The sequence below is a fragment of the Anguilla rostrata genome, chromosome 13 (assembly GCF_018555375.3).
Source record: "Anguilla rostrata isolate EN2019 chromosome 13, ASM1855537v3, whole genome shotgun sequence".
Lineage (NCBI taxonomy): Eukaryota > Metazoa > Chordata > Actinopteri > Anguilliformes > Anguillidae > Anguilla > Anguilla rostrata.
The window spans coordinates 23,275,295-23,295,391 of record NC_057945.1 but is presented as its reverse complement, the minus strand read 5'-3'; the positions used below and the strand labels follow the sequence as shown (position 1 = coordinate 23,295,391).

Sequence of the window (20,097 nt, the reverse complement as noted above, 5' to 3'; positions counted from 1 at the left end):
AGAAGGAAGGGGAGAGATGTGAGCAGTGAATTATGCATGCGGTGGTATTAATCTCATTTTTCCTGCTGCCAGTTCAGTGCTGCAGTGCTCAGTTTTAACTGCAAGCAGGCGCAGACAGATGGGAAGCTGATAATGCGATGCGTCACGAAGAACTCCGAACTGTGTTACTGCTGCTTTGACTCAGTTATCATCACAATAATCTCTAACATTATAAGCTCATTCTGAAGGGCTACGGCATACGACTGCCATTGTCACGTTTGCCGGATAATTATAGTATAACTTAGCGGATATGAATTCCTGTATATCAACATCTTGATCAGTTAAGTCATGAAAATAATACCACAGAGCACTGAAGCTCATAATTTAGAACATGAACTTGCATCTACTGACATTGCAAAAAATCTATTTTAGGGGATGTCCTGGAATAATAGAATATTGTTCTATTAATTGCATTTGTTGTCTATACCAGTGAAACTGTGATATGGCTGGATTTCTTCAATGCTTCTTAACATGAGCATAATGGTACCACGCTCTTTGTCAGATATGATGGTGAACAGGTTTCCTATTGCATGACTGAGTCACTCAGGTTTGAAAAGAATGCAAAATTCTAAAACATGGAAAGACTTAATGCGGCCCATTTCAAAAGGAATTGGTTTTTGTCTGTTTCTTTTTCATTCCCTTCATTAAAGAGGACATTGGTACTTCAGAATATGTCAACAAGATTACTGTTCCCATCATGAATAATGGAGCTCATACACATACAGCACATTATGGTATGCTTTTTTTTCCTTGTGTGTCAAAATGAAAACATTAATGTAGGCCATGCACTGGGATTCTCATTATCACACAGCCACTGATTGAAATTCATTTTGTACTGAGAGGCATGTTGAAAGCTAGTGTCCTTGATGAAGTGAGACCTCTGCAGTGAGTTCTCAAACCATCAAGAATGACATATGTAAGGATTTTATCTACATTAATTACTGTACATCTGCATTGCTATTCATATAAAAAAACAGAAGCATAATGCATTGTGCTCCCAATCATGGCACAGATTATCAGGAATGCCATATTACTTTGAGAGTCGTGTCTAATTAAGAACACATTAAACACCTCTGTTATCTTTCTCTGTTATTGCATTTCAGTACGGAAAAACCCATAGCACACTAATTGAAGTTTGACCATTTTTCAAATAATTTAAGATAAAGGGCTACATTTTCTGTCCTGTCCTAGTCAGCTTGTGTTGTTTGAGCCTCCAATCAGCTGCTTATATGCTTGAGGCCCAAAAGATGAAATATTGAAGAGTACAGAATGCCCCATAGCGTGCTGAGCTTCTCACGACCAATGTAACGCAGGCTCAACATTTTCCATACTTGAATAAACAATAGGAAAGTGTAGTGCATGGGCTATATTTAACCTATGAATATAAAACAGCTTTTAAAATGACACACATTAAGCAGGCCTATTTCATGTCTTGCCTGTGTGATATTCTGCAGGTCCAATCCATTCCTCAGGTCAAGAATGATATTTGCAACCACTCAAAGTAGGAGATGACTCTGGCCAAAGTGCAAGGAAACTAAGGAAACCTGAACATCCCAAGATTATATAATCCATGTAAAGGTCACATTAAAAAAAATGTTTCAATTTGAGATATTATTCTGTCAGTAGCCAGGGGTGCACACTGTCACTGCCAAAGCCTCAAATATCAAGATGTTAGCCAGAACCAGAAGAGGCGTCAAAGTCTTTCCCCATTTCCGCATGGCGAGATTTCTAGATGTTCATGCTCCTGACGTTATGTTTTTCTGTACTGCATATGCAGCACTGACAAAATCCCATGTGTCTTTTCAATGTTAATTACAAATAAAATGGTTCACTTAGAAAGCTGTAGCGGATCGCCGTCACGTTGCTTTTCAAAGATCTTTATTCTGATTAAATTAGGGTTTGGCTACTATCCCAGCTTGAATGGTAACATTGATGTTATTGACTGGTGGTCATCCACAGTACAGACTGGTTATCTGGAGCTCTTTGTGATGCTGCCATATGACTTTGTACAGATAAGGGAAGAGTCTAAATTAGTGATGGAAACGTGAGGCTTTACAAAAATAGGCAGACCTGCCGTATGCTAATCAGTCACTCTGATTTTAAATGACATAACTGCAGCTGGGAGCACTGCATGACAGTGCAATGTCATGATTGACAGCCCATTGTTGCTCCACCCATTATGAAAGATTTGTGAAACCTCAATCTCTTAACTAAAACACTGAGGAATTTCCCGTTGCTAGGGCATTTCACTGAGTGTCACAGTCAACACTCAAAATGGAGGCAGAGCTTATAATCTTGTCACATCTGCAGCAAGCACCTAATCAAGCTGTTTAGGAAACAATGTTCACGTGTGCATATACTGACATCCACGTCTGCGCAAACACACGCACATGAACTGGCTCTCACACGCGTCCCTTGCATAAACACAGATGCCCCCACATGTGCTGACATGCAAGCATGCACATACACACACACTCAAACGTTGATTCTATAGGGTCCTGCGCCTTGAGCACCATTTTTGCGAGAGACATATTGAATGGTGTATTAAAAGCTAAATGTATTGAAGAACATCCAATTTAGAACTAAGATGCATGTCTGTGAAACTGTATTCACATAACTCCGTGAACCCTTAGCCGTTGTGCCAGCAAGTTGTGGGTTTACAAGGGCCACAGACCATCCAGCATGAATATGATCTATCTTCTAATTAACCATAGCCCATAGAAAACAATGGGGATGTTATTTCTGCTGCTCAATACACAGTGTAAAGTATGTAAGTAAATATATACACACATACAGCTTGGCTGAATGCTTAATTCTGATTGGCCGAGTGGGGTACATCCTTTTTCAATAAACGCCCAGCTATGAAGTAATGCAGTTAAAAGCTTAATCACAGTTGTAAATTAATCCGCATCAACGGTCTGACTAGACAAAACAAACGTGGACAATGATCCGTTTTGCTGTAAACTGCTAGCAAGCCAGCTGTTACAATAGCCCATCATACTTGCGGCAGTGCTAAGGGATGGGTCCAGTCACAGCAAACTCAAGCATAATCGGCTTGTTGTCCATGAATGACCGTAGAGAGTAACGTTAGCCAGTCTAGTTACGGTACCCTACAGCTTCATTTAGGGTCGCCAACCATCCTGTAAAATATGGAATCATCAGCACCATGGTGGCCCTGCGGTCAAAGCATTGGCACACCTGTCAGTTCAGAGTACTGCTGGTGCAACGAGAGAGCGGCAAATTGGATAGCTAGAGTGGTTTATATATACATATATATATATATATGCCACACCGTGGAGAGACCATTGTCTGAGGAATGCAACTTATGTTTGTTTGTCAAGATCACGTTTCAATCTGTACACCGATCAATAAGGTATATTTTTATTAGACTATGGATGACGTTGCAGTGCTTTGTTTCATCAAGTAGCACATTCAGCTGGCTGTTACAGTACTTACTGTTCTTCGGTTCTTACATGATATCCTGGCTAGTTTCAGGGACTTTTAAAAAAGACACAAGACTGAAGAGTCTAGATTTACTAAACATTCGTGAAAGTGACCATACTCAGAAATGATGGATTTTATATGACTGTGCTTCAGATTTCATGCACATACAACTGAACAATTTGTTTATATCCCCAAAACTGTCATTGTGGCGTTTATTTGATTTAGTCTCAACCCCTGACATTCCTTCTCTAGAACATCTGGAAAAGAAAATTTGTGTGCGGGGTGCACAACTATCTGATTGGTTCGACCAAGTTTTAGCCAATGATTTATTACAGGTCGGTCGTTCATATGGCATTAACACTTTCCTTTAACTAGGCCAAAAAAAAGCCTACATAACACCTACATAATGCTGCCATAAGCATAACAGAATACCTGCCATAACCAGCCACAGCATATTTCACATAGTGCACTACAAATGTCATAATACTCCCACAAAATATACAGCAAATTTTATTAAGAAGATTCAAAATCATTTGATCATGAAATGATCACTGCATCCATCATGACACTGTGTGATGACACCCTTGCAAGCTGTAATATTCTGTCATGATTGGCTATGACAGGTATCACATCAAGCTTTTGTTATTAATGCAATATAGTTCAAGTAAAGTTTTAATTGTCCATTGGTTTATTGGAAAAGCACATGGCCAGAATTTGTGCAGCCATATTTCACATCGAAGTGACATTCTGGCCAGGCTCATCAAGCCATATTTATGAGTCTGACAAGTGGAATTCAGGGAGATTTAATATCAGCTATTGGCAATGAAGAAATGTAAACCGCCATTAACGGGTGATTTCACTCAACCCTTCTGGTACTGATGATATTTATGTTAAGATCCACGATGATGCTTCTGAACACAATGCACAGCGACTTCAGCATGCCACAGTACGATGACCTTCACAAAGGTTTGGTACCCAAAGTTAAGGCCTAATAGCAAAGTGTGGGCAAGAGGGCCGTCCCTTAATTGGATTCCATGTTTTTCCCACCCGGAAGTCCAGCATAAGGAAGACTCCACCATGACCTGTTGTTCCAGGCAAGTAGAGACACTATTGTGTGACGTGTTTCAGGTTGAGCATTCCCCGTTGGGAATTTCATACGCATGGCTGCAGTACTGTACGTATGAATTATGAATTAAATGCTTACAAGCTTTTAAAGGTCAATGTGGATCTTTTTTAACGCAAAAAAAAAAGACTTCTGTGGCTTTTTTATGTGTGAACGTTACAAATTCATGCTTGTAGAAGACAACTATTAATGCAGTCTAGGATTTTAAATAATAAAACGGATATACTCCCAGTAAATAATCTACTGTCTGTGTATTCTGCAGCTCAGCAGAAAACAGCATGGACTGCAGCACTGGTAAGCAACAGCACTAACACCAGCAGAACTGAACAAACAAGCCATAAAACAATACCGGGCACATTTCCAGAGGCAATGCACCTCGCAATCCAGCTCCCAGAAAACAAGGCCTGTCCCCTTAAAGGTGGTTTTAAATTGATTGCCATTTTGGTTACATAAGGAGACAAATAAAAGAGAGCTTACCTGTCTGTGGTGTGCCCAGTTTAGTGACTGACTGCTTTAACTCATCTTAGGCCCTGTGAGAGGAAAGACCAAGAAATCTTGAGTTTTTACAACTACAAATACTACTACTACTAATAATAATAATAATAATAATAATAATAATAACCATTTTTATTATTCTTCTGGTAATTGTTATTGTTAGTATTATTATTATTATTATTATTATTATTATTATTATTATTATTATTAACTAATATATGACAAACCTCTGTCAACAAACCTCAGTCAACCCAGGATTTCCCACTCAAGACAACAAGCCAATCATACAGAACCATGGAAAGAGCAAGAGCCATTACGTACTCCGATATGTAAGTGGTATTTTTTTGGAAGGTTCGTGAATAACACGTGTTGAGGGATTAAGAATTGGGAATTACAGATTTGTCAGACCTTTTAGCCTACATGTTTTTGCGTTTTTGAGTGAGGTTTTCCCATTAGAAAACCTGACTAAAGGCAATACAAAACAACTGAATTACTCATAAACCTTCCAAACTCATCCTACATCCTATGCTCGATTCACATGAAGCCTGTTTTATAATCTATGCACCAACTTCAACAGGTATGGAAATATAATATGGTCATATTTCAAATTAAAATGGCATTTTCCTTTTCATTGCACAATTGGAAATGGGAAAACTACACTGCATGGCCATTTATGTCAGCCTTGTACCGTGAGAAGTTGGTTGGTCTTCAAACATGCAAAGTAAGACGACCAACTGAATTATTTTCTTTTTATCATCAATCATGCAGTTACAATAAGAAAATGTTATTTCAAACGAACAGGCTTGATGGTTCAATTTGCATTTTAATTATGACAGGGTTGTGTCATGTTATGCATGGAAAGTGAAACGTCAAATAGGATTTGCATTTAAATTTTCTAATTGTCAAATAAAATGTGTACGTTAAGTTGAAAATGAAAATGCAAACTGCGCTTTCATCATGACGATTATGTCATAATTTTTCCGCACATCGAATGAAAACGAAATGCATTTGCTGATCTGCATTTTAACCTGCAAATTAAGACTGGATGATGCTTCCATAAACGAGATCCTTCGCGAAAGCACATCCTATTTTTTTAGTGAGCTGATTGGTCAGGGAGCGATGCGTTTATATGGGTTGAACACTTAGCTTGTACAAAAACTGCTTTGGAGCAGGTCAGCACCATAGCATAAAGCACCATGATTTAGCCCAATCCAAAGAGAGCAACTTTTGATACCATAAAGTCAGAATTAAGCCCAACGTTAGCTGGCTACCCTTCTTAGCCAGTTTTGTGATACAGGCCCCTGTATGCATAAAAAAACCTTCATTAACTTTTTGAACATTGCTCTGCAACCAGACCAAATCACAAGAACCCAGGATGTCAAATGGAATGCTAATGTGCATCAGACCAATTCCCAGAGGCACATAAAGCAATTTTTCAGGACGTATTGAACCAGCTCCCTAGGGCGCCTCTTTCCTGCTTATGTAATTATTATAAACAGCCAATTAATTATGCACTCTAATTGAATTGAGTAACCCCAAAGAGTGGGTTGCTTGCTTCTATTTTTAGGAGGCAGCCCTCTTTTGGAAGGTTGTGTGCAGGTCTCCTCTATGTCCCCCGTTCTGTCTGCATGGTTTCATAGATAATATCTCACAAGGCACTTTAATGGGTTCCTAAGCTGTTCTTTGAGTCCACCATTAGCATTATCAAGTTATTTATTCCCAGGGCTAGAAGGCCTCTTTCCACTGGCCTGTATTTTCCATTGCTCAGAATGTAAGAAACCACTATCTGATTTTCCATTATTTTCAACTCTGTGCGCGTTGCTACGCATTATGCGACTTATAGTCGCGCCATTACACAAAGCTAAACTTAATTGTGAACTGTGATGCAATGTGGGTGGCTGTTAAACGAATTCTTTGGCATTATACACATAACTTGTAGAGTATGCCTGCTTCATTAGAGTGCAGAAGGAGAAAATCCTACCGTATTTCTGGAAACTACACCTCTTTCCCCCCTCACCGAAATGGCCTGATGCAGGGCTGCCCATAAATACAAGGGAGTCTGGTTGCATAGCCCCAGTCATTATGCTGTACCACTGAGTTCATTTATAATACAAAGCAGCCAAGAGCATGGGGGTATACTACTAAGTGAAATTATGTGGTCAGCACGCCAACTTAAGGTTTAACCCTGGGTTCACTTTTAATTAGGGTATATCGCCATGGTAACTTATACTGCACAGCCAACATGGTCTGGGGCAGGGGCGAGTATAAAGCGAGATTATGGAGTTAGCAAGTTAATATAAGCTTTAACCCTGAGTTTTCCAAATGACAACATCGCAATTGCAACGTATGCGGGCACAGCTAACCTGGTCTAGGGCAGGCAAACAGAATGAAGTATTCTTTGAAGTATTCTGCTACAGGCAAGACATTAAATATGCTGTATCAAATTCAAAATTTAGGAGCTCTCATTTGTGCAGTGGTCACATTAAAAATAAACTGTATGACAATTACTGAGAGTGTAAATTTATTCATTAGTGGTAAATAAGGTATTAACTAACAAATTTACATGATTAGCAATTTCATACCAGTGCTCCTTCCTGGCTTTGTTGGCAGCAATGGTGTTGCTTTTTGTCATTTTTATTGCCTTACTGTATGTTCTTCATATTCATCCATCTTAAAGCTCCTCAGGGGAAAAAACTCTGATTAAGTATGATATGGTTTTAACAGTCACTTTAAAACCATATCGATTTGAAAACCAATACATTTTTTTAGAGCAAATAAATTAGCAGATAAATGACCATGTACCAAATGGGAGATATTCCAAATTTACCATTATCTGCATTTGTAGTTCATGTTTTTTTTTTTTTCCCCAGTGGGGGCTCCCTATAATATGTGCCCCATGCAGGGAAGGCCAAACAGCCTGGTCCTCAAAAAAGAACCTGTCCCATTCACCAAACTGTCAAGTAGATACATAACTGTGTTTAAATACTGTATCAGGAACAGAAATATAGGTGCCCAGCGGGCCAAAGTCAGCATTATGGTACTTGTGTGGATATATTCCCTAAAGCTCCTTTATCTGAACATATCTAATAATTTTTATTGTTTACACTGCTTCCTAATTTCCAAAATACACAAGTGTGCGTAATACGTGAATTCGCTTACATTTTTTTTTTTTTAATCTCAAATATTTCCAATATATTGCAGTATATTTCATTAAGGGTGGGTCATATGTTGATTATATATTTTATTATTATTCTTATAAGGGATGGTTAGCCACAGGGTGCCAGCCAGTGAGGGATGTGCAGAACGTATGGCCATGTCGTAACAGTATTACCTAACAGCACTACTGGGACTCCAGTCATTGCAGAGGAAATATTGATCGGCCCCTGTGTGACCTAATATGTTAGTTTGATCATCTCGCAGTGACAGATTTCCCAGGGGGTTTCACCTACATGGCCTTACCCACCTCAAATAACCTGACTCTCAAAAAAACAAAAACAAAAAAAACAGTGAAAGAAACTCAGCAAACACGACCCTCCACTACAGGCAGGCAGGGTGGCGATGGGGGCAGGACTGAAGGGAGGACCATGGCTGTTCTCTAAAAAGAAACCAGTGTGAAGTTGAAAAAATCTATACCCAAACCTGCATTTTTTTTAAAAAGTACAGCCAAAGATCATCAACAAGCATGTAGAAAGAAGCTTTAGAGTACACGTCCTCTCCAGGTCTGTGTCCTCCACCAGGCACAATACTCTATCAGTGCTAGTTTTAGAGCCTCTGCTTTCTGCTGATGAAAAATGAGTGGCTGATTTTGAGAGTGACCCGGCTGGAACAGTTGCTGTTGTCCTGTCAGTACTCTGCTGGTATGGGGCTGACTCACTGGATGCTCATCTCTCCTCCAGAGCCACTCTGCTTCAGACCCATTCTGAAGGCTCAACCACACCGCACACATAGCGTACCGCGCCCCCATAGCGTACCGTACCCATCAGCAAAGTGTACTAAAGAAATGGCTGTGGATATGTTTGTCTAAACCAGAAACAAAAGTGGCTTGAACTGGGTGTGAAGTGCACACAGATCTGATGCAGCACATCTTTGCAGTATGAGTCTGTTCTATATTATCGGTTTGCTTCGTTACGCAAAGAAGTGTTTACGCATTTGCTCTAGAATACATGATTGGATATCAGTTGCATTTTTATATCACCGCAGGTGTGTTTCTTAATCCTTTCTGTGCCAGTGGAGGCCAGCAGATACTACTTTAATAAGCAGCTAAAAGATTTAAGAGCAAACATTTTAATTTATAAATTGCCCTGAAAATATATCAAGTCAAATCCTTGGGGAAAAAGGCAGATTTTGTGCAGGTAGTGGTGTTATTTTGAAAATACACAACAGAAATGCCAATCAAATGAAGGAGCCTAAGAGCTAAAGGAGAAGAGGCACCACTGTTTCTGAGCTGAAAATATAGGTACTTAAATCAAAACTGTTGTTCCCAGCCAGTTTGATTTCTCAGATGTACTCACTCTTAATGTGCTAAGCATTAAAACAGCAGATTCTGACTGCTGATGAAAAGGATTTTGTGAATGGAATTTCCCAATAACCATTATTGCACTTGGTGCTCAAAGCTGGGGATGCTACTTTGGCGATCCCTTCAAGATAAAACATTTATCTTTATGATGATGATGAAACTGGCGTTGAGAAATCAGACTCTGTCTGATCATTTAGATCATTTCATATGAATAAAGATAACCCCGACTGCGAGAGACAAAAGGGAATTTTTTATACTTGTTGAAAGCAATTTCAGGTTCAGGAGCTACCACAAGCACTAGTGCAGCTGTGTTAGTAGTTCCTGAACCACAAATCACACATTTAATCTGACTTTCTGTCACTTGGATGTATTCTTTATGAATGAAAGACAATTTTATGGTAATGTTTCATAGAATATGAAAATGCAACAATATTTTTCTAAATTATAATAAGTTCAGGATGAGGACATTGTGGAAGGGGACAATAATTCTCAAAGCTGACACAGAGAGGGGGTCTGAAAATATCCCAACTGACATTATCTGGAGAATTAAACGTGAGGGAAACGGAGGGAGAAAGAGCTGGAACATCCACAAAACTGATCAATCATTTTTAATGGTAATCTTGCACTTTGTAACAATTTTTTTGATTAAAAAAATACATAAATAAAATCTAAATATGCAATGTTGACAATTAAATTACTTATTTCGGAATACACAAACCCAAATTATGCCTTACTCATGAGTGAAGCAAGATACAGCAGCGTAACAAATGTAGTCTGTTGATAAACAGGCTGGAGAAAGAGTGCAAGTGAATGGAACTGGTGTAAACACCACTGCTTCTGTGTGCCATTTATGTGCCATGCCTATTACACCTACAGTGCAGATGAGCCTTGACACATCACTCAGTGCTTTCACCATAGTAACAATGCATTACGGGAGACAGGAAAAAACCGAGGGACCATAGAATCAAAGGCAGATGCACTGTGCGGTGATACAATGTGTCGTTCTGGCTAAGCTATATAACGGGCAGAGGGCTCTTTAAGACTGTAAACTTTGGAACTACTTTTGAAGCAATGATAATCATTTCAGAATGCATTATAGGCAAAGTTAGCACAATAAACTATCATCTACACAATAAAGTTAAATACACATTCTTACATATGAGACAGAAAGGGAGAGAGATGGGGAGAGAGAAAGAGAAAGACAGATTTGTCTGCAACTCCTGAACCCTGAGCACTGATAGTATTTATCCCTGTTGTACCAAAGATCAGTCTGCAGAGGGCCAAGCACGACATCGCTGGAGGTGAGCATATTTTTTTCATCACTGAACACAAAGAAGGCATAATTCAGGACAGAGAAAAATAGGTCACCCCCAGAACCAGAGAAAGATTTCTGACAGCAGGAACGTTTCTTCAGTCTTTTTCTTTAGCCATTTAAGAAAGTCTAATTTTCAGAATTCATCACTCAACTCTGTCATACACAAACAAGAACATGGTTATGCCTGTCATTTGGATTATTAGGTCACCTCTGATAATGATATGAATACATGCTGTCATTTAAGGCTTGGATAACAAAATGAGGGAAATGAAATTGTTTATGTTTACTGCATACAATACATACATTTACTGGACATGAAATCATTTTCCAGGTATTAGCCTAAAGCCATGCCTCTTATATCTTGTGTGGGTTGTGCAGGAACAGCTTGTACTGTATCCATATTCACTGTAATGACTTATATGCTAATGATACAGTAAAGTAATCATGGTATATCAAGCAGTAATAGCACACGGCTACGTAATTCAGATTGTGGGCTATCACACACTATTCAACCGAAATAGATGCTGAACACCGTGTCCCAATTAATGTAACCATCTTTGTTATGCAACCATCCTTTTGAATTATTTCTCAACACCTCTCTGAAACAAGAAGGGTGCAGGAGAGACCTTAAGCGTACCCATTACGTCTGGTAGCAGAAAACCACCCTCCAATTACAGAAATGTAATACTACAATATACTCTAAATACATCAACTTTCAAAGGCATAATGATAAATGTATTTCAGAGCAGGGTATTTTAAAAATAATTAGTTTATATCCTGTGTACATGTTAATACATTTTACTTCACTACCCATTACATTTCTGTAAAGGTCAGCCACCCATGTACTATAAAACCCACAGAAGAGATTCCATTTTAAATAACTAAGATTATCCTGTTACCTAACCTCATATGATAATTTGCATTGCTTACCCAACTTCATACTTGTCAGACAGTAATATTCAAAAAAACCTTTTTTTCGATACAGTATTTACTGTATAGACTACATTTTAAATGTGCTGACACTCGGTGTATGACTAACTTTGCAAGCACACCTGTTTTTCCAATGGAATTGTCATTATTTTATATAAATATACCCCAATCTTCAGGGAGAAATCAGCCCCCCAGTCTTTTTTCTCTCTTTTCCTTTTAGCTTTATTTTAGGCCTCCTGAGTCATCCTTTCCCAAGTGTGTTTCCAGTCCCTTCCACTCTCTGTTCTTGGCATGAATATTGTTACTGCAGATGTTCCCACAATCACTTAGCCATTACATGTACATTTACTTTCCATTTTAAGAGATGAAGTGTTCACTTTCAAAGTTTCCATGTACTTTCACTTGAAAAAACAAAATACTTCCCTCTTAATTTGGTATTGCCGAAGAGCAAAGATGTTCCACTGGTGTGAAAGTGTCCAGCAAGTTCCTTCTTCCTAGTGTCTTGAAGAGGTAAGTTCCAGAGAGATTGCCCAGACAGATCTCTAGCACTGAAAGAATTTATCCTTGGGATTAACCTGCCAGCCAGGAAAAATCATGGTATATCCTTACATATTTTATTATTTCATTAACAGCACAGATCTCACAACCCTGGTGTTGGCTATCAATCTCCTCCGACCTCTAAACAATCGTGTTATTTTTCACAATTATTTAGTGGGGAGATTTTTCACAGTTTGGCACAGCTATCTGACTCCTGACAATATTTTGGCACTCCCTTAATCAATCTCAGAGCAGCTGCAGTAATTGTGTTTACTGCAGTTCAGTCCGATTTGGAAAACATGCAGAAACATATTTGACTTTCAAAAGAATGTTTACATAAGAGAAAGGGGGACTGGTGGAATTGTTCTGCTCCATTGTGTTACTGATATACAATTTGAGTGACAGAAAAACACTGCTGTATTTACACTATGCGGCTGTCAGAACTGAGGGACTTCTTGTATGTTTGTACAATGTGTTGACAGAAAAACTGGCAGGGAGCCTATCCTATCCACTCTAGAATGTGTTTCGACCGCATTCCAGTTTAAAACAAGTTCAAGTTGTAGCCCTTGGAAACAAGTCAGCTTTTGAAATGTAAGGCTGTTTTTTCAACACAGGGCCTCGGAGCCAACTGCATCTGTCAAAGGCTTATCTGTGCAGACCGTGTGGGTGAGAAACCAAATCAAAACCAATCAAATACTACAGAGGCAAACCAAATGTACACACTGCTTAGAGAGCACAAGAGGATCACGGGCAAAAAAAAACAGCACAACATTTACCTAAAAGCAAAAACTAAACAACCGTGCTACTCCTCTGATATATGTTCGTAGGAGAGCGCATTTTCTTCCTTTAAAAAAAAAAAAAAAGAGTACAGTACTTACTCATTAAATGTGCATAAGGAAGCCTGGCACACATTTACATGAGCATCCTGTGGTCACCGAAGGCCCCAGAGCTATAAATAGCCCGCAGAGCCAGATCTGGCATTTCCGTGCGCACAATGCGCTGGTCATGAGAAAGCCGGCCTCGCGGGGCTCCCAGCTAGGGGCTCCGGCCGCGGCTTCACGGGCCGACCGGCCCGGCGCAGCGCGGCGTGCCTACATCTGAGGCAGGCCCCGGAGCCGTGAGATCACACCAGGTCAGAGCCCGACAGCTGCAGCCAGCTCGGCCCGACAGATCAGAGAGCCTGCTCCTCCCACACTGTCCACCCCCACCCCCCTCCTCACCCAACACCCCCGCTCCGTTCCTCTGAAGCCAGGGGAGCGTGTGCGTTTCTGCCCCGCTCACGTTATCTGCTAAATCCCAAATAATCTGTGCCTCCAAAATCATTACGCTGCAATATAAACTGCAATGGGACCTTAGAGCATATTTTGACCTAATTCCATCCTATTGACTGGTGCAGATAGACACAAGGGAAAGCAGGTTTGTCTTTCTTTGGGATCTTTCCTCCTCTTACATGTATCCATGCAGCAAAGAAAAGCATAATGTTACAAGTGCCTAAAACACAGGAAAGGACTAATGCAAAGAGAATATGAGCCATTTTTAGTGGAAGCAATGCTCATTTCCCCTGATGAAATTCTGTCTCAAACTCTCAAAAAATATTGTTAAAACAATGAAAAGGTGGAGGTCAGGCATACATTTCCAGTATCAGGGCCAGTGTCCAGGACGTTAGAAGACAGAGTCAGGTTGCCAGTGTTTAATGTCTTTGCAGAAAAGACATACGAGGAAGACTGGAAAAGCGGGCTTCCCATGCCCTTTCTGTCAGAGCTGGACATCTCCCATAGGCAATGCTGCTTTTAAATAGATCCCCCCTCTACCCACACCCTCCCCCCAAACCCTTCTATAAACAGCACCCAACTTGTGAGTTCCAGGGTTAGTCAATGGGATAAACTCACCTTTTACAGTAAATAAAAACTTTTTTTTCCCTCTTTTCAACACTGTTGAAGCTTTAAGAGATTGTCTAATAATGGTTCATATTACATGAGTCGCAATCTGGACACTAAGAGTCTAAACTAAGAGACAAAGATGGTTAGAAGGCTGTGTTATTGTAAGAGAGCACTTTACTTCACATCAAACATCAAAGTCTACTTCGCCGTGGGAAACTTTAAAAATGTTGCCATTCACATGAAATTTCAGGAGAAAGTTTAAATAGTATATGTACTATAGTTTTAACTATACTGTAGTATATTTATCATAAAATAAATACATAAATAATAATTTATTATTATTATTATTATTATTATTATTAATAGTAATAATAATAATAATAATAATAGTACTAATAATAATGCAAAAAGTATTATTGTTACTTATATTTGTACCATAAATTCAATTTGTATAAATGAAGAAATGAAAAAAACCTGGACAGCAGCTAGGTTACATTAGGTTACATTCAGCATTCAGTCAATTAAAATCATTTATTGAAAGCATAGATTTTCTTGAAATGCTTTCATTAAAGGACCTAAATTCAATTAATATCTGCATGGGATTCAATAAGCAGAAATCACCAAATGACAACACTGTGCATTACTCCCATTTGAAGATATTATTGTCACTAGGATGCAACTCCGCTAATTATTTATGTGAAAGGAGGTGTCTTATGAATTTGAGAATACTGTGTAACTGTGTTACAAATCTATTGTTCTGCAATATTTCTGAAGCCGCAATCACAGTATTTAAGACGGTTTAAAAGAAATTCTGGGGCTGATTTTAATAATGGATATTTAACTGACCAAACTGGCCAATGCCAGTACCTCCCTGTTTTACATTATAGCATGAAGACTGCAACCAATATAAACTGCAACCAAGTTGCCGTCAAAACAAATGTAACAAATTTTATTTGTATAACAAAATATTTAAGCTATTTATTCTAAGAGAGCACACAGAGTCTGCAGAGCTACTGAGACTCTGTATTGTATTTCTTATTTGGCTAGCAAAAATTATAAATTAATAACAATTGATAAATTAAATACATCTAGATGACAATGATTAGACTACCTTTGAGAATGAGATTTCAACTTAATTTGCAGCATCGAGGGAACATCAAATATATCGGCTTTCTGTGTGTGGCACTTCATTATATCAGCCTGACACATCAGTCATATTCTCACCTTATCAATACAACTTCGCTATTATTGTGCAGCCCTAAAATGATTCTTAAGGAGAGAACCAACATACGAAATAAATACTTTCTATTTAAAGTTGATAATCAAAAGAAGATCCCAAATTTTACGGAGCTATTCAGAAGCCATTTTAATTCCATGAACAATACAACTGTAGTGGTTCACACACCTTAAAAATAACATTTTACACTTTAACATCTGACAGTGAAAACTGACCGTGAATACGCACGCCTCTAACACTGCTTTGGGCAATCTGTCACCGTAAATGTAAACTGAAAAACAAATACAGTAACTGAAACCATTTTCCTTCCAGTAAGACCATAATCTTCCATAGAACCAATAAATCTGCAGTTCCATGATAAGTCCCAAATACTGCAATGATAACCGCTGGTTCACTCCAGTGTGTGCAACTGAGCCCTTTCCCGCTAGTGTACTAAATACTGTGCCATCACTGCTTGAGTGAGCGTACTGTTAGCCTAGAATAGAAACACTGTAATCTGAATAATACTGATCTTGCTTCTGTGACATCTGTGATCTAAATCCTGTCTGTGGCAAAGAATTATTCTCAAAAACAATATACTGGTATTTTAGCACTCTGATTTAATGGGCTTATGGCCGGGTGTCCCATGAATTTCGTTTTGTTTTGGTTGGCTGGCTTCTGTAGTACGTATAAAGTAAGTAAGTAGAGTAGAAAGTATTTAATCTAAACTACAACAGTTTTAAAAAAGAATGCTAAATTATTGTTCACATGTGATTGTGGCAGTCCCATATTGGGGAAAAGTATGTGTTTCTGCGTATTATCTGGTTTTCATATAAAAATCACAGCAATGCTCCATATTTGCAGTGGTGTTTGCTTCTGGGCTTGAACATCTATAATTTTGATGATTTTAGACATGGATTTCAACCAGTTCAACCAATTGTGACCTGATTCAAATTCCCATCCAAACAAGGGCTTTGAGTATCAGGAAAGTGGACCTGAGTGGGAATGAAGACCACCAATACACGGATCCCCAGTGGGGACCTCTGATTTAAGAGCAAAGATCATGTTGTTTCACTTACAAATTCTAAACGCACCAAATAGTTATACTCACTGTGTGCTCATGTAGTGCACATGTAGCAAGATTAATTTGATGAAATAAAGACATTCAGAACTTATGAACAGTACCAGCCTGATATCTTACAATTGTACACACATATCAACTCCGACAGATAACATTTTACTCTGATAGAGCACACTGGATACACGCTAGTTTGAGTTGAGTTAACATTTACATTTTAGAGTCTACAGGGAAAATATAAAGAACAAAGAAAGTGGGAACTGATGATGTTAACCTCCAGCATCTATGGCATTTAAACTCATCCGAGAAACTAAATTGCAAAAAAGTGTACTAATTATTTTTACGACTAACCACTTTGTAAATATTGGGCAGACCAGTAAGAGCTTGGGACACTATCATCTGTTCGTTAGGATCAATGTCCTTGACTGAGCGAAATGTACACTACCATCCCTATCTATCTAAATGAATCATAGTGAAAAAGCACTCTCCATTAAAATTCTACACCAATGGTAAAAGCACTTTAAGAATTTTAATGCATGTAATGTCCTGTAATCAGTGCTAATAACACAAGCAGCTGTTTCCGTCTGACAAATGAAAGTGAGGCACAACAAACTGCAAGTTACCCTTCCATATCTGAGTGCAGTGTTTTCAGAAAGGCCCTGCAAGGCAGAAGCTCTCCCATTGTGACTTTAATAGAAGGTGGCATATCATCTTTAAAGAGCCCTTCTGAAGACCTGCTTAGGAACCAATTTTGCACAGATAACACACCCTCTCGCTCAGCACAATCGCATGCCTCTAGTGAAACAGACATTCAACCTAAAAATTCCCCATGTAAAATGTGTAATCATAGCGATTTTATGAAGCTAGACCACATAAATGACCTGTTTAGAAGAATATTGTACTCTGTATTTACTGTCATTAAACTTTAAAATATGCCACTTTAAACTCAACATAATGGGTTTGTGGATGAGAAAATTGAGATTATAATCTGGATTATAATCTGGCTATGATTTTCATCAGATATTTTTAATATGACAAAAAAAGAACCTGGAACTAGGACATATTGTTCATATAAGTCACTGAAGAGGAAAGTGAGACCAGGAACCCCTTATATGCGTAGGGTTCACTTAAATGTGAATCAAACAAAGCCTGCCTTTGACCATTTCCCAAATGTCAATTCTCTATACTCCTTATATGTTGATCTGATCTGACATTTCAAACTGATGTCTCTGCCAGTATCATGTTGGAGGCATGTGGCAATGGCTTTCGTTTAGGAAAACAAATTTTGTAGAATTGATCACAATGTGGTTACTAAATACAACTTAAGGTTTGTTCTCTCTGTAACCTTTTAGCTTCCACAGAATCAGTAAGAACAGCACGGTCTCCTCAAGTCAACAGACAGACAGACACAGTTTGGTCATGAAACACCTCCCCAATACACCAGCCCCCCCAAAACACCACGTACCTGGCTTAATGCAAAAATAAAGTGGCAATAACACAACTTTAAAGACAATCACCTTCAACTACTGCATTATTTATGGTATGTTATTTATTTCACACCAGCAGTCATGTGCCCAAGTGCTCAGCTCCTGTTAAAAGGCTGAAGGTAAGCAGGTCTGGGCTTTGCTAGTAAGTGGCTTCTGAAGTGGTCCAGTAGGTGGCAGTCTTCCCTCTGGACCAAATAAAACCCCAATGTCCCACTAACTGGCAGGGACACTGTGCTATGAGAGACAACATCCTCAGAAAAGACATTAAACTGAGGTGCTGACTCGCTATGGACAATAACAGTCCCAGAGTACATACCACAAAATAGTAGGGGGTTCCCCTGTGTCCTCGCAAAAATTCCTAACTTTGCTCTTTAAACCTACCACTGTATAATCCACTAGTTTGACTGGTTTAGTAATTCCCTCATTATTCACCTCAACTAATGTGTGGTGAATGTTCTGGCTCAAAATGGCTTCCGTACAACTCTCAGGTACATAAGTTTCCCCTCAATCACCATAACATTGAGATCATGAAATTAAGGCAATACATAAATGCAAACTATTGATTAAAAACTAAATGATTTATATATTTTTGTTCTGTACACAGAAGTAGAAAGGAGATTCTTAGTGTCCAGTTCAGCATGTAGACATGTGCTCTTGGCTCAGATTTGTTCAGACTGGCTAGTGGGCTGGATGCTTATTATTTAACCATTAAATTATATCTCAGCTTTAGATCTGATGCACAATAACTGCATTTTTAATATAGCAGTGCCTCACAGCAGACGTATGATCTGTCGTTCTGTTGGCTAGAGCCTTAATGTAGCTATGCTATATATAATAACACAGCATAAATGAATATATGTGATGCTAAAATATAATGTTTGTTATTTGTTTTTAAAACAGGAAATTGAAGTGTATCTCCATAGTGAAACCAATATTTTCAGAACATCAGTGAAAACAGGTTAGCTTTTCTAGTTAGCTTCAAATGTGACAACATGAGTAATCTTTCAATGCGGTCCTACCTTCATAGGGCTCGTAGCTCATTTTCCTGCCGGTTTCCTTCTCTGAAGTATGAGCTAGCTTAGAAAAGCAGTTTACATTTAAATATTTTGCTCCCTTCATTTTTGGACTTATTTTCATTCTCACTGGGCTAGGCATTCAATCCAGATTTGAGCAATCACGTTGTCGCACTATGAATATATTTCTTATTCACATTAAATTCTTAAAGGCATAGTGCAGTATCATTTTTTATTTCAGTAATTATTCATATAATTTTGCATATTTGTTATCATTTTTGGTTAACCAATAAAAAAATCACATCCCTAAACAAGCCTAAGGGCCCATTTTTGCAATGCACTATTTAATTATTCATCAGCCATACTATAATTTAATTTGGATACATTGTTACATTTTGTAATAGCTTCCTGAAAGCATAAATGAGGACCACAAGCTTTTGAATAATTGATTATTTATAAGACTGGTCAATAGTTTTATTTATTTGAATGCACTGGCATATGCATATTTCATTTCAAAAGAAGGGAAGTACTACTGTGGTCTTTTGAACCCATTTCCTAAATTTTATATGGGGCTATTAAACATGTTGGGTAAAGCCATGTTCCAACAAGCCTATATAATATACGCTCACTGGCCACTTTATTAGGCGCACCAACAGTATCTAGTATCAGGTAGGACCCGCTTCAGACCTGCCTGCCTCCAGACCAGCCTGAATGCTTTGCAGAGCGGATCGAACATGATGCTGGACACATTCTTTAGGGATTTTGGTCCATGCTTGCTTGATAGTATCACGCAGTTCCTGCAGATTTTTCAGCCACGCATTCATGCTGCAAACCTCCCATTCCACCTCACCCCAAAGGTGCAGTATTGGATTGAGAATCTGGGGACTGTGCAGGTCATTGTAATAAACTGAAGTCAGTGCCATGTTCGTGGAACCAACTTGAGATGATGTGTGCTTTGTGACATGGCACATTATCCTGCTGGAAGTATCCATTTGAAAAATGATAGGCTGTACGCTTGCACAAT

General features: G+C 38.7%; 1 protein-coding gene across 19 annotated transcripts in view; it reads right to left on the bottom strand.

Annotated features, from left to right (window-relative positions):
• The window catches only part of atp2b2 (ATPase plasma membrane Ca2+ transporting 2), a 161,070-nt gene that overhangs the window by 115,489 nt on the left and 25,484 nt on the right, over positions 1–20,097 (bottom strand). For all 19 annotated transcript variants that reach the window (XM_064304125.1, XM_064304126.1, XM_064304123.1 and 16 more), the window contains one exon: positions 5,084–5,136. The gene's annotated coding sequence lies outside the window, so the exon portion shown is untranslated. The remainder of the gene's footprint in view (positions 1–5,083; positions 5,137–20,097) is intronic.